The sequence below is a fragment of the Thunnus maccoyii genome, chromosome 21 (assembly GCF_910596095.1).
Source record: "Thunnus maccoyii chromosome 21, fThuMac1.1, whole genome shotgun sequence".
Classification (NCBI taxonomy): Eukaryota; Metazoa; Chordata; class Actinopteri; order Scombriformes; family Scombridae; genus Thunnus; species Thunnus maccoyii.
The window spans coordinates 4441848-4457395 of record NC_056553.1 but is presented as its reverse complement, the minus strand read 5'-3'; the positions used below and the strand labels follow the sequence as shown (position 1 = coordinate 4457395).

Here is a 15548-nt window from a genome sequence, read left to right as displayed (position 1 = left end):
CACACTCGTAATCACAGTAATCACATTTATTTTTGCTATAATTACTAATCACCTGTGATGTAAAGGGGTTTAAGGGGATATTTTTAAATGTAAATCACTCAGATGTTCAGCTACTGTATCTGCACACAATGTAAAATGTTCACAATTTACTATTTTTTGATTTATTTATGAAAAAAAAAAGATTCATATAATGATTTTTTTGTTTCTTGTTTTGTGCAAACTCACCATTCACACATTCCTTTTAAGAAATAAATATTAATATCCCTAATATACAGTCTGTAAGTGTGTTATTTTGTAAATGAAAATCTGCATCACTAATAATAATAAATATAGTTATTACATCATAATTTGTGAAATCATTAGTTGTAATTAAAATTGATACACTCCTTTAAATTGTTCATTTATTCCTTTAGTAATTAATTCAAAATATAGTTTATTATGGTTTAATTTCCAATTAGAACCCTATTTTATATTTATAAGATATAATAGATATCCTGAATATATTATTATATATATTGTTATTATACTATTAATTAATGGTAGTTATTTAATTAAATGATTAATTAATTATAATATTTATTTGTATTTATTTTTTAATTTTTATTTTTAAAGGGTTATTCCACCCAAATACTACTTTCTAACAAATACTTCTTTCTGTCTTTTTAAAGTTTTAAGGACAGACAGACACACACACACGCACACACGCACACACTTTCAAAATAAAAGCCCCATAGAGTAACTGTATCTTAACAGGAAACTAGGATTGGACCTACTTTTTCAAAATGAAAGCCCTAGACAATAACTGTATCTTAACGGGAAACTAGGAATGCACCTTTTTTTTCAAAATAAAAGCCCAACACAATTATCTTAACAGGGAAGTCCAAATGAGGTTGTTGTTTTTTTTCAAAATCAAAACCCCAGACAGTAACTGTATCTTAACAGGAAACTAGGATTGGACCTAATTTTTCAACATAAAAGCCCCAGACAGTAATTATGTCTCAAGAGGGAACTCAGGGGAAGGCTGTTTATTTATTTATTTTTAATAAAAGCCCCATAGTGTCACTATATGTAACAGGACGTTCAGGATGAGACTTGTATTTCAACATTAAAGCCTTGAAATGTTAATAGGAGCTTAGTGGAGGCCACAGATAAGGCTGGAATTTCAAAATAGTGATTCATTCATTTCAGGTTTCTGCTTTTCAGTGATGCTTCGCAATTTGTTCTTCTTCTGTGTTTTCTGGATGATGACTACTTCTTCATTCTTCACTGTAAGCTACTTTAACTTAACTTTTTTATACTTTTTAAAATATTAAGCTTTTTCAATAATTTAGCATAGCATAGCATAGTAATAGCAATGCATTTCAGCTCATAGATTCATGAGATAATGCAGTTTAGCCTTCAATTCTAGCAATTTATTTCACATTTCTGCATTTTTATTAATGCTTTTCATCTCTCAGTTCTTTTGGCCGATGCTTTTTCTTTTCCAACGTGTTTAACAATTCAGTTCATCTGTGTGATATTAATACAAAACATTTGTTCTTTCAGTCATTCCAGGCAATTTATTCCAACTTCCATCTCTGAAAGTATTAAAGTTTATCTTCCATTTCTTAACTCTTTCAGTTTTACATTTCAGCTTCCAGGGTTTTTCGGCAGTGCAATGCGTTTGAGCTTTCAGCTTTTTTAAATAAAATTTATTTCAGAGTTCTGCGTTTTCAGCAGTGCTTTGTGATTTATTCCAGCTGTCAGCATTCACAGGCGTTTCCCGCTGGAAATGCATTTTCTAGTTCGTGTTACGGTCCTAATTCCTAATTATTCCAGTTAACAAGGATTTCACAATGAAATGCTTATGTGACTTTTTAAATACAAAATGTAACTATTTATCTGACAAACCAATACAATAGCTGCTCTCTGGTGAGTCAGGTGATTTATGCCTCTTTAGTCCAAACACATGAATATGAACTTTTGATCAGTTTACAGCCATGTAAAAAAGTCAAAAATGTAATATGGTAAGAGTTTGAAGTAGAGCTACAATGTTTAGTTGATAAAGCTGATTGGAAGAAAATTAATCAGCAATTATATTTAAGTTTATATAATTGTTTCACTATTTTTTTTAAAGAAAAAATGCCAAAAATGTGTTGGTTTCAGCTTCTAAAATATGCAGATTTGCTGCTTTTCTCTGTTATATCACTGTGAATTAAATATCTCGGGGGTTTGGAATGTTATTAGTAATGTTTTTCGTTATTATATGGATTAAAAACATTATAATCCATTTGAAAAATAAAGCTGGTAATAGATTACATGTGTTATAAATATATAATGTGTTGTTTTTAGGGGTCAATATCACATCTTGGAGTAATTTTCTGACACAGGAGATGGCGCCAAATCCTCCTGCTGGACATCCGGCTCCAATCACTAAATCAGACGTTCTGAGTATGTGTAGATATTATTTATCACAAGCATCATGTGTCTTTCATTCTCTCGTTTTTATCCCCAGGTTTTACTATCATCATAAAATTAAATGGGATTTCTGTGATGGATTTATGCTGCTCCGTTTTAATCCCTGGATTCACAGTTTCAGGCTTTGCTTTTGATTTATGTCTGTGATCTGACACTCTGTGATATTGGAGAATAATAAAGACAGGGCGTCAGATTTCTTCCAGACTTTCTGTTTCTACTTTTAACTGAATCTTCTAGAAACCAGTTTGTTTTTCCTTTTTTGTTTCTGTCTCTTAGATTCACCCTCCGCTTCTTTTCTCTTTGTCTCAAAAATATTTGTTCTTCATGTCAAAGCCTGCAGAGAAACAGAAACCAAACCCGCGACAGAATGTAACGTGCCTGTCAGATCATGTGATCAGATTGGATGGCAGCGAAAAAGGAGAGCAAGAAACACGCTCCTCCTGACAGACAGGTCTGTGTGTGTGTGTGTGTGTGTGTTTGCGTGCCATCGGCAGCGAAACCTGCATCATCAGACCTGCATCTGGATCGCCACGGGGCACGCTCAGTGTGTTTGTCAGCTCACATCTAACACACTTGATTGCTGTGCGATTGCCCATCAGGACTTGATTACCCACAAGAATTGTGGGTGGTGGATCAGTGAAGTAACAGTCAGCCTGCAACACTGCAACCGGCTGCCAAACAGGCCGCATGTGTGAGTTCTGAATGAATATTAACTCAGCCATTGTTTTTCCATAAGCACGTAATTCCATTTAAAAGTCACAGGGGAGCAGACAGCTTCTCTCAGCATGTAGCATGTGTCCCGTTTCAGAGTCTGGACCCTTCAAAATTTACATTTTCAAGATGGAATAAGTCATAACAGGCTAACACGTCTCGTCAAAGTTTACATTTTCTGTTTTCTACCAACAGGCGGCATTTGTTTTCCATCACTATGACTAAAACATGACCTCAACCTCACAATTTTTCAATGAGTCTTAAAACAACAGTCAGGTGTCCATATGAGCAGTGAAAGAGGTTTTCCTCGCTGTAATCATTTCCTCTTGTTCATACTTCATCCTTCAAATGTGCTTTCAATGTAAGTGATGGAGGCCAAAATCCACAGTGTGTCCACACATTTAGAAGTTGATGTGAAGCTTAACTCATTTCTACAGACTTGCTTTTAAGTGATGTTGTTTTATCGTCTTCATATCGTCTTTTAATCTTTTTTATGATCTCTTTATTGTTTTTCATTGTCTTCTACTGTCGTCTTCTTAATGTCAGACTTGTTATTGCTCTCTGTGTCATGTCTCTTTGCTTTTGTCTGTGAAAAGCACTTTGTAATCTCTGTTAATAAATAAAGTTATTATCATTATTATCATTATTATTATTATACGGGGCTTGACCAGTGTTGTCAGGAGTGTCAGATCATAAAACGCAATGACACACGACATATTTGCTCGTTTAGTTCAAAGGAATTGTCGACAGATTGATAGTTTGACCCCCCAGGAGAAAATGATTTTACACTCAATGACTGCAGCTTATTCAATAAATGTGAAAACATTTACTACTGTGTCAATAATGATTATTTGGCTGCTATACTATTCAGTAACTATATGCAGTGATAGTGATAAGTGGCCCTTTGTTATTACCAGGAAATTAAATTGAATCTGAGTTATATATTAAAAAAAAAAAAAAAAAAAGGAGCAACAATAGAAAGGCGATTAATCCCAGAGAAACAATAAGAGACAAAACAGCACAACACAAAATACTTTTTACAGATGTAGACTGAAGCTACAACCTGGTACAAGTTTATCCTTCTTAGTCTTTTTGGCATCAAAAGTCAAAATTTATAAAAAAGCTTAAAGGGCTGCTCCGGCAATTTAGTGTCTCACAGACAGATTAAAGGGTCAAAATCAAAGCAGCAGATGTAGAGATGTCTGAGTTTTATACCCGATTAACACATGGCATTAAAATATGAACTGTATCTGGAGATGTTAATAATAATAATAATAATAATAACTTTATTTATATAGCACCTTTCATACAAGAAATATAGCTCAAAGTGCTTTAAAACAAAGGAAATTACCAAGTGCTTTACATGAAAAATCACATAAAATTTACATAAAATGGAAAATAAAACCCACTTGATAATAATAATAATAAAAAAATAAGATAAAATAAAGTGACAATAGAATACATAGAATATAATGGTGGTAATGTGAGACTAAATAAGCGAACCGCCACTTCCTGACAGCTAAAACAAACCTGGAAAAAGCTGCAAAGCAGTAGCAGTTAGTCCTGCAAAGAAGTGTTGTGAAAGTCGTCCGTTCCCGGGAGCAGTTTCCATGACCCGGGACGTGTTCGTTGATGTTGAGCCCCCGACTAGCTAATTTACATATTAAGATTCGATCACAACGGCGGCACAACTGAGATAACAAGAAGGTATTTTTAAAACCAGATGTAAACGCAAAGGCCCATTGATCAGATGTCATTATCCAGATACACATCACATGTTAATACCAGGTGGAAATGGGGCCTTAGTTCCCAGTATGAGTCACACCCCTCAAAACACAACACTTCCCATAATGTAACTTGACGTCCACATCTGTCACTCTTTACCATCAGTTTGTAATGCAGGCTTTTTGTTAAAAATCAATAATCAAAAGATCCCTTCATAGCCACAGAAGATATTATACAACTGTTTTCACAGACTGACTTTATCTACTAATAGACCGGAGATCAGTCACTACTGTTTCCACGTTTAAAAGAAACCTTTCTGTGTCCTCGGGCTTATTATGACTCGCCAGTTTCTTACCTGAGTGTGTGCGACTGGACAACTGATTTTTGACTCATCATTATTGCTAATTTTGTGAATGTGTGTGTGTGTGTTTGTGCTTGATTCTGTGTCCATTTTTAATTGTTGTATTTCTATATTTTTTTAAACTTTGCTTTAGAATGATTTTATCTTGTTGACCAGTTGCTTTTGTGCTGATGTTAAACCATGGATGTATAAAGAGAACTGGATACAGCGTCGTTCACTCCTATGAAAGTTGCTCAGTGGTGCATGAAGCAATAAAAAATCAACTTCCTGGTATGAAGGTACCCGGATCTTCCGCATCGTGCGGCCCATGGAGCATGCGCACTAGTGACTTTCGCTGGCCGAGTCGGCTACTTCCGGTTTAGCCCTCCGGCCAACTTGAATGGGGATAAAACAATCAATCATGTGGCTCTTCTAGGCTTTTGAAATGTGATCGGACCGAACGGATTTAATTCTGATAGCGAGATGAGTCGTTTCGCGATGGTTGTGACGCTCAGAAAAATGTATCCGCTGATTCACAGACGTCTCTTTCACAATGTAAGACTATGGGAAAAAAGTCTTTTTGGGCCAGTGTGCATCACGTGACGTTGTAATTACACGGTTTCAAAGCCCGGCGCTCTTCCTGTATCCAGTTCTCTTTATACATCAATGTGTTAAACACCTTGAACCAGCATTGTAGACTTGACGTAAAATTGATAGAGTGTCCCTTTAGTTGTATTAATGCCAAAATGCAACATTTCAAACCTCATCTTGAAGCTCTGCCTTGAATCAAAAACTCAAAAAAGTTTGAAGCTTTATCATTTTAGTTTAAATCGTGCAAATCCGTAATTATCGTAGACTAACTGACACACAGATAGGACTCCACATGGGAGCGATGTTTGGTTTGTGGAGCACTAGACAAAACATAATTAAGGTACCATGTGTGGTTTGCTGTGTCCACTGTACTTTAAAGAGTAGGGATTAGAGTGAGAGGAAGGGACGGATGGTCAAGGGGCCCAACAGCACATTTTTTGGCCCCAGGACCCCCTTTTAAGTGAATCTATCATTGCCCCTGGGTCTCATTCGCAGACAGCACAGATGGGAATGAATGAAAAAAAAAAAAAAAAAACCCCACGACTTAATGGAGCTTTTCACCGTTCACACCGATTTAACAAACCATCAGTTATGACTGTGACACATGTGAGAAGATAAAAATAAAGATGAGACACTCAGCCGGAGTGTGAATGTATATTTAGTGCATGTATGTGTGTGTGTGTGTGTGTGTGTGACCCTGTGGAGGCCTAACTTCCTCCCTGCCCACTGGTGCTGCTCGTTAATCACTGGCTGCCGAGATGATCATTTCTAAGGAAAACAGAGCCTCCGGGAGCGAAAACATACCGGTGAGAATGTGAAAGGAAAGCCGGAGCGGCGGGGAATTCATGAGGGAGAATGTTATCGCTGCGACTAAAGGTCATATTGTTCACTTCTTCCTGACAGGCCAAGAAAGAGAGAGAGAGAGAGAGAAAGACAGAAAGAGAGAGAGAGAGAGAGAGAGAGAGAGAGAGGAGGGAGTGTAAGGCAATTTGGAAAGAGGTGGAGGGAGGGTGAAGCTGCATAGAGAGAGAGAGAGAGAGAGAGAGAGAGAGAGGGAGGACAGAGAATGATTGGTAGGGAGGAAGAGAAAACCACAATGTGGGCCTCATACTGTATGTTACTCACACATACACACACACACACACACACACGACATGGCCAAAAGTATGTGGACACCCACGCATTACAACCATATGAAATTGTTTAGTAAGTGTCCAAAACCATGTTCATCGATCTGCTGCAATAACAGTCTCTGGTTTCAGGCTTTTCCACCAGATTTTGGAACCCGGCTGCAGAGATTTGCTCCAAGCGGCAGCTACAACGACTCCAGGCTGAATCCAAAGCAGCAGTAGATGCTCCAACTGACTCCCGTCCAGAAAGTGTCAACTTTTCTCCAGAAATACGAAGTCAATCATTTTTTTAAATGAGTCATTCTGGTCTCAGTCTATAAATTCAGGCCCTGTAATAAGTGTGCTGGTGGTCATTTTGGAAATTATTGCTCTGTTAATAAGATTTGAGGACTTATAGTAGCTTTGTTGCCATGTTGAAGTTGATTGACAGCTGTGACTCACCTGCTACTCTCCCCGTTTCCAGGACGCACACTGAGTCAAACTATTATCACAATATTTCACTAAGTTTAATGTTACATGGTTACGATACCTGCCTTGTTAGCACAATTTAGCTAAAGTAGCTAACGTAAGCCAAGATGTGTAGCGCTCTGTGTTTCCAGTAAGCTAACGTTAGCTTTGGTCCGAGGTAGCAGGGCTCGTTTCCGGCCTGCGTGAAAGGCAACTTTTTTGGGAGGTCCTGGCTCCAAATGGAAAAGATGGCGCCGACCATAAACGGCAATGGCAACGGGTGACGCCACACCTCGCTACGTCCATCTTTACATATATACAGGATATGGTTAATCCAGTCATGGCCAGTATTTTTAGTTTTAGGGTTTGGCATGAATTAATTAGAATTAAGTTCAGGCGTAATGAATATTTTCTTGAACAATCAATTAGTTGTTCGGTCCATAAAATGTCAGAAAATGGTGAAAAATGTCGATCACTGTCTCCCAAAGCCCAAGACGACGTCCTCAAACATCATGTTTTGTCCACAACCCAAATATATTCAGTTAACTGTCATAGACGACAAAAGAAACCAGAAAATATTCACATTTGAGAGACTGGAATGACATAATTTTTATATTTTTCTCTTAAAAAAATGCTTCAAAGCGATTAAATGATGATTGATGAAATCATTGCAGTTTTAAAGTCAATCAACTAATTGATTAATTGACTAATGGTTGCAGCTCTAAAGTCAGTGCGGTGTCCTCCTAAGTAACAGAAACAGGTTTGTATGTGTGTGAACGGTTGACTTAGATCTAATATTTGTGGAAATAGATTATTAATATATACAGTATATCATCTATTAAAACAATAACTATGAAACATGTTCTAAATCCAACTCTCTCTTTCTCTCCTGCTTGCCAAGGTAAACACCCTCTTAACACACACACACACACACACACACACACACACACACACACACACACACACACACACACACACACACTGTATTAATTTCATCCCTCCCATTAGAAAGAACACAGTACCCAGAGCTGAACAATATCACTGATATCTGGCTCAAACACACGCACACACACCTCGGGACAACTGGGGTGGGACAACTGAGACGGCCAATGGGCATGCCGGAAACCCGAGAGCTGACCAATGAGCAAACAGGAAACTTTTGGGGACTTTCCAAAGTTTCCAAACTTTTTTTGGCTCCGCTTTTGTCAGATTTTTTATTTTTTCTATGTTGATGTGTGTGTGTGCATGTGTGTGTGTTTCGTACTGTATGTGTGTTACTGCCCTGTGTGGTGTTACCGCCCTGTGTGTGTGTGTGTGTGTGTGCACACATTTTTGTTACCTCTTGGGGACCTTTTCCGGTATAAACACCGACCTTGTTGGGGCCAGTAGGCCTCATGGGGACCAAAGCTCAGTCCTAAAGAGGCAAAATGTCAGTTCTAGTTTCCTGGTTAAGGTTGGGGGTAAGGTGTGAATTATGGTTTGGTTAAGATTAGGATGAGTCATGATGTGGTTATGGTTAGGGTTGGGATCAGGGTTAGGCTGTCCACAATGAATGGAAGTCAACGCGATGTCCTGACAAGGATAGCTACCCAAACGTGTGTGTGTGAGTCTGTGTGTGTGTGTGTGTGTGTGTGTGTGTGTGTGTGTGAGGGAGCTAAGGTTGAGGCTGCTCGCTCACTGCTTCATTTCACTTCAGGAATCAAGAGTTCAGAGAGAAGCAGGCGATCGAGGAGGCCGCCACTCCCAAGAGAGAGAGAAAGACCCCCTCCAGTCAGATACAATTACCAGAGTGTGTGTGTGTGTGTGTGTAAGTGTGTGTGAAAGTAAGCTTGTATCTCTATCTTTGCATCTTTGTGAGGACCAGCTTGAGTTTTAAACCAGTGTAGTGGGGACATCTTTGCAGTGTGAAGACATTTTGGCCAGACCAGCGTGTGTTGATATTGGACGATTCTGCAAAAGCTCGGATTGTGTTCAATGCCAAAACAATACGTCACTGTCTTGTGAAAACCCTGTATCTCCAATGTGCTAATAGACACAGCCCTGTTTTCAGTTTTGTGACAATGAAATATGGTTTATTTTGCTTAAGACGCAGGAGAATTGTCTTTTAACCATAAAAAAACACTCGATTCTTCAGTTTCTTCATCTGAAAAACCCCAAAATCAACAAATGTGAAAATACATGTTTTTCTTATAATTATAGCATGGTTTGGAGAAAATTGTGGTTACGGTTAATAAAAAGGCATTTTAAGTGGAGTGATGGGACATGAATTACAGTCTCCTGTATAAAAGTCAGACAAGCTACACGCCCTTAAGTGCCACATAATCACTTACATGGAATTTGTTATATTGCTCTACCATGCTACAATCTTTGTACCATGGCAAGTACCATTGTAAGTATCATGGCACAGTACTGGTGCACTGACCAGTACTATGATGTACAAATTCTATCACGGCCAGTACAGGGAACATGGAAAGTACCATGATAAAATTGAAAATACCATCCATTATTTATCATCATAATACCCCTGTAGCTTTTTGTAAGGTCCCAACCTCTACACCACTACCACTCCTTTCTTTCCACCTCGCTACGCAAAGGCACTACTTCCTGTACTGGCACTGAATGTTGGCACTGGATCTAAATTGTAAGGTCTGAAATCCCAAGGAGACGTAGCTGTTTTTCATGGTTTGTGCCCCTTAGTTCCAGTGAAGGAAAACATTAATGCTACAGTATACAATTATATTTTCAACAGTAGAGCTCTTCCAACTTTGTGAAACATGACAATGACCCAGTGCACAAAGCCAGGTCAATAAAGAAATGGTTTTTCCCAGTTTGGTGTTGTAGAACTTGACTGGTGGGGGCTGGTGGACTCATCATGGAGCCCTGACCTCAACCCCATCCAACAGCTCCAGGATGAACTGGTCTTATTACCCAACGTCAGTGTTGAGACCCACTAATACTATTGTGGCTGAATGGGAGCAAACCATAGCAAAGACTGTACATAAAGATGGACGTAGCGGGGTGTGACATCACCCGTTGGTTTGCACCGGAGCCAGTTTGAAGTCCAGAGTTGCAGTTTATGGTTGGCGCCATCTTTTTATTGCAGCCAGGACCTTTCAAAGAGTGTTTCCTTTCACACTCTGGAAACACGCCCCGCTACCTCGGACCAAAGCTAACGCTAGCTTACTGGACAAACAGAACACTGCGCATGTGGGCTAACGTTAGCTACTTTAGCTAAATTGCGCTAACAGGGCAGGTATCATAACCAAGTAACATTAAACTTAGTGAAATATTGCCACAATAATCAGACTCAGTGTGGGTCCTGGAGCTGAGGAGAGAGGCAGTGAGCCAACTGTCAATCACAGCTGTCAATCAATGCCGTAATTTCCAAAATGACCACTAGCACACTTATAAAAAGGCCTGAATTTATGGCTTGAGACCATAATGACTCACTGAAAAAAATGATTGACTTAGTATTTCTGGAGAGAAGTCGATGCTTTCTGGACGGGGGTCAGTTGGAGCAGCTAGTGGCTGTCGGTGGCACTTTAAAGTACTTTTGTATTGGCTTCAGCTTCAAGCCGTGGTAGCTGCCGTTTGGGATTATATAAGCAGTTTGTGGGCCTTGTGTATACATAGAGTCATAAACTGCAGACCATTTGTTGTATTTTTTGCCACATTCTTACTTGTTGCATGCACACAGTAAGTACAACCTGCTTTCACAATGCTGTAATTAAAGGGAAATTACAGTTTATTTCAACCTGAGTTTTTGTGTTTGTATCAGTTACACTGTAGTTATGCAGAACACTGTATTCACCAAAGTAATTACTGAGATCTCAGCGACTCGAGCCTCCCCACAGACAACAATACCACAGGCTTGCATCCACTACTTGTACACATCACTTTAACCCTCTGCGCCCTACAATCCACTGCACTGTTCAAAATAAGCTACAACTCTACATGCAGTAATGTTTACAACAAACATCTTGTTGCTAACCAACCTGTGGGAGCGCTCAGTCTTACCTCAAGACTGTCTGGTGTTTGCATTGTGTTAATATTCTGTTTCTTGCACCTATTTATTGTTTTGCAAACACCCTAATGTCTCTTCTGTGTTAAAATTCAACTTTTACCAACTAAAGGGATCTTTTTACTTTTGTATGACATCTAGCTTCCCTTTATGTCTATATGGATGAATATATTTGGATATGGTAATAAAACTGAACTTGAAGCGGTGACATTGCAAGCCAAATTTGTGATTTGACTTAAAAAAAAAAGGTCCACTGGCTCACTGAACCATTTATTTTGGAGGTAAAACTGATTGTAATTGCTGAGTGTTGTTCAGATAATTATATAAAGATAAAGTTTAGTAAGTGAAGGAGGACAATTCGGCTAAACATTTCACCCTGTTCGAGCCCCTTTGAGAGTTTTTTTTCACCTCTCTGTTACATTTTTCTGTTGTTTCCGTGTATATCAACTTCTATATATCTTCTACATATGTATAAACAAATCATAATCATAAAACTTTCTTTTTCTTTTTTTGAATAAGTTTGACTGACCTGGGAGTTTTTCTTCAAACTTTCCTGATCGTTTGGCTGCTTGTGTTTCTTTCCCAGTTGGACCTTTTTGTAGCAACATCCTCCCCAATTACTTCAGTCAGCATAATATTATCATAGCTAATGCAACCTACAGAGAGGGAGAGAGATATGAAAACTCAAGTTTTATTAAACCTTTTTTTTTCTCTGTTACCAAATGTCATGATGATAAATATTTGAATTTGAGGCAAAGAAAGGGAGACTGAAAGAGATAGATAGACGTTGGACTGAAAAAAGAGAGACAAAGAAAGAGAGAAAGGAGGCAGACAGACCCAAGATTGAGGGCAGAGGGGAGTGGGAGACAAAGTTTGGAAGGCGACTGAGGAGGGAGGGAGCCGACTTTGCGGGGGAGACGGTTAGCTCCCCTCTTAGTATCAAAACTTGGCCGCCGTTCAGAAATACACTCAGTGAGTGTGTGTGTGTATTAATCACTATGCGGGGACATCATACATTAGCCGTTCCACAGAAAGTAAAGATTTATTTTAGGTTTAAGACTTGTTTTTTAGTCAGAGGTTAAGTTAGGTCAGGTTAACGTTGGGTTTGGGCACGCACTGGTTCAGAGGAAGTCTCCAGGGAATGAATGTAAGTCAATGAAGAGACAAAATCAAGCCTGTGCATGTAAAAGAGAGAGTATTTATGTCTCTCTACAGCGTGTAGCGGCGAGGATGCTCTCATGTTCTCTCCTTGCTCTCTATCACACACACAGATTACTGACTGTTACCCCCAGCAGGCCGTGCAGGCGTAGCAGAGTGAAACCGAAGCGGAGAGCGTCTCTCTCGGGGGACGGCGGGGCGTAGGAGCCAGATTGAGGCCAGATGTTGCAGATGCAGGAACGAGCCAAAAGGACCGGGGATCCATTTATAGGCTCAACCCGCCTCGCTGCACAACAATACACTGATAATAACACAACCAGAGCTTTTCATTACACTGGCCGCTGCGCTTGACATGAGGGGAACATGACATTACTGCTTAGATTGTGTGAAGCTTCTAACTCAAAAGCCCGTCAGTAGCTTTTTTCCCCGTGTAGTTTGGTAAGAGTACAGGGAACATAACATAAAGGGAACCGAATGCACTCATACGAAGAACATAAACTCTGCATACATCAAAAACTCAGACAAGATGTGTCAACACCTCTGTCAAAGGTTTTTACATTACTGAAATAACAAAAGCAGCCTGTACTCGCATAACTGCAGAAGAAGGAGGAAAAACTAAACAAAAAAAAAGAATAAGATTTACTAAGAGCAAGACTACTTTTTTAAAACTTTTTTCACATATTTGAGAAGCTTTTACAGGCACTCTGTGTTTCAAAAAAAACGACAAAACTGTCTTCATACTGAATGTTTTTCACGATTTATCACCACACAGGATGTCAATGCCAAAAGAAAAAGAGGCTTTTGAGATTTTTTAGTTTTTAAAGGTATGTTTGATGATGTCAATGCGAAAGATTTACTGTTTTTTTTGACATTTTCATGTGTTTATCTTATTTTTCTATTTTTTATAGCATGGTGTTACTTAATTCTGTGTGGCATACCTGCATATCGAGTTTAAAGTAAAAAAAATCACAACTTTTACAGTTTTTAAGGTCTTAAAGGACGGGTTCACAACAACAGTCAGTTGTCTGTATGAACAGTTTATTAATCATTCCTCCTGTTCATACTGGCTATTAAAAGATCCTTCAAATGTGCTTTCAATGTAAGTCATGGAGGCCAAAATCCACAGTTTTGTGCAAAAAATGCATTTAAAAGTTGATGTGACGCTTATATGAGGCTTCAGCAGTCTGAGTTAGTCATATCAAGTGGATATCTGACACATTTACAGTCTTTTTAGCATCATATTCCCTCTTTGTGTTTCCTCAGACAGTGTTTCCCTGTTGAGCTGTGGTGGAAGTATAGTAACAAAAAGAGAGACTTTGGCACTAAAAAGACTGTAACGTTGAAAGATATTGTGGTGGAAATTTACCAACCGACTATAAAATATAAATAGAATTGTGAGACTATGTATTACGCTTATCAAACACCTGTCTAGTAATTCATTTAATCACCAATTTTATGATATATGACCTTGTTTTGTCTGGAGTAGACGTCTCGCCAGATCATGTGCTATTAAGATTAATGTCTCGTCAGTTATGAAAGGAGAATCGAAAAAAGCTTGTTTTCGAAGTACATGATTCACATGATGACCCCGATTCTAAGAAGAGATTGTTGTAATAGAGGAAGTTAGACTGGAGAGCAGTGAAACTGGTGTCACAGAGGAGTCGTGCAAAGGTCACGTAGATATGGTATGTACTGTAAGTTAGCGATCATGCATTTATTATTCGAAGCTTTCATTGATCTACAGCTTCCCATGTGCATGTAATAAAGAAGTCCTGAACTCAGAAGAACCATATCTACTTGATTTGACTTATTTGGACGACTGAAGCTTCATATTAGCTTCAGATAAACTTTTAAATACATTTGTTGCACAGAAGGAGGACTGTGGGTTTTGTCCTTCATCACTTCCATTGTAAGTGCATTATGAAGGGATCTTCTAATGGTCAGTATGAACAGGAGGAATGATTACAGCAAGAAAAAACATGTTTCACTGTTCATTTGGGCTCCTGACTGTTGTTTTTAGACAGAGAGATTGTGAAACCGTCCTTTGTTATGACTGAGTTGACACAAAGGTTTTTGTGTTCGACCATCTGACAAGAACTTTGGTCGAAGCATAAAACGCTGAAGCAATACAAAGTGTTTATTAATCCTGCATTTACTGATTTTTTTTTGTCCGCCAGTTTTCAGCAGAAACAAGATCCAACATTATCATACATTTGGAGTCGTGTTTCTGTCCACCTGGTGAATCTAAGTCCAATATTCACTCTCTTTTAACTCTGTTTTTACTCTCTACCAACTCCTGAGGGAAAAATCTGGCTCTTTAGCTGCTAAATGCTCCACTATGTTCACCAGCTAGTCTACAGCTAACTGTGTCTGTTTGGTGCTGAGCAGGTAGTGTACAGCGGCTTTTTAGAGCTTTTTCTCGGAAAACAGCTGCCTGCTGCGGTCCAAAAACGACGCTATGAGAGCGCTGAGAGTGAACCAAGACAGTAAAGTTGCAGCTGGACAGTTAAACAACAGCCTGAAACTCACTATAAAGCTCTGAGAGGAGCTGCAGAGTCACTGATAATTCTCTGTAGGTTCATCACTACGAGCAACACATTATTTACGCAATGAGATTTATGATAAATAATCATCAATAATGTGGATATAATGACTAAGTGGGTAAAAGCAAATAATGGAATAGCTGTGATCACTTTACTGTGATGCAGCCTTTAAAACCAGGAAAAGACAACACTTATTATGCCGTATCATGATATTACGATATCTAGTCTCATATCACGATATCGATATAATATCGATATATTGCCCGGCTGTAGTATCGTGATATTTCTACTGCAAAAACACTGTAATAAATTGCATATTAATGTGCAATTTTAGCAATAAAATGTTGCTGATACACTATTGTGAAGTTTCTATCAATCCAGGAAACACCTGCAGTGTTTAATTTACACCAAAGGTGCCAAATTCT

The 15548-nt window shown here is 38.6% G+C and overlaps 1 long non-coding RNA gene across 1 annotated transcript in view; it reads right to left on the bottom strand.

Moving 5' to 3' along the window:
• Positions 1 to 15548, bottom strand: part of LOC121887937 — a 31356-nt gene that overhangs the window by 3605 nt on the left and 12203 nt on the right. The window contains exon 3 of the long non-coding RNA XR_006093090.1: positions 11952 to 12078. This is a non-coding gene — a long non-coding RNA (uncharacterized LOC121887937). The remainder of the gene's footprint in view (positions 1 to 11951; positions 12079 to 15548) is intronic.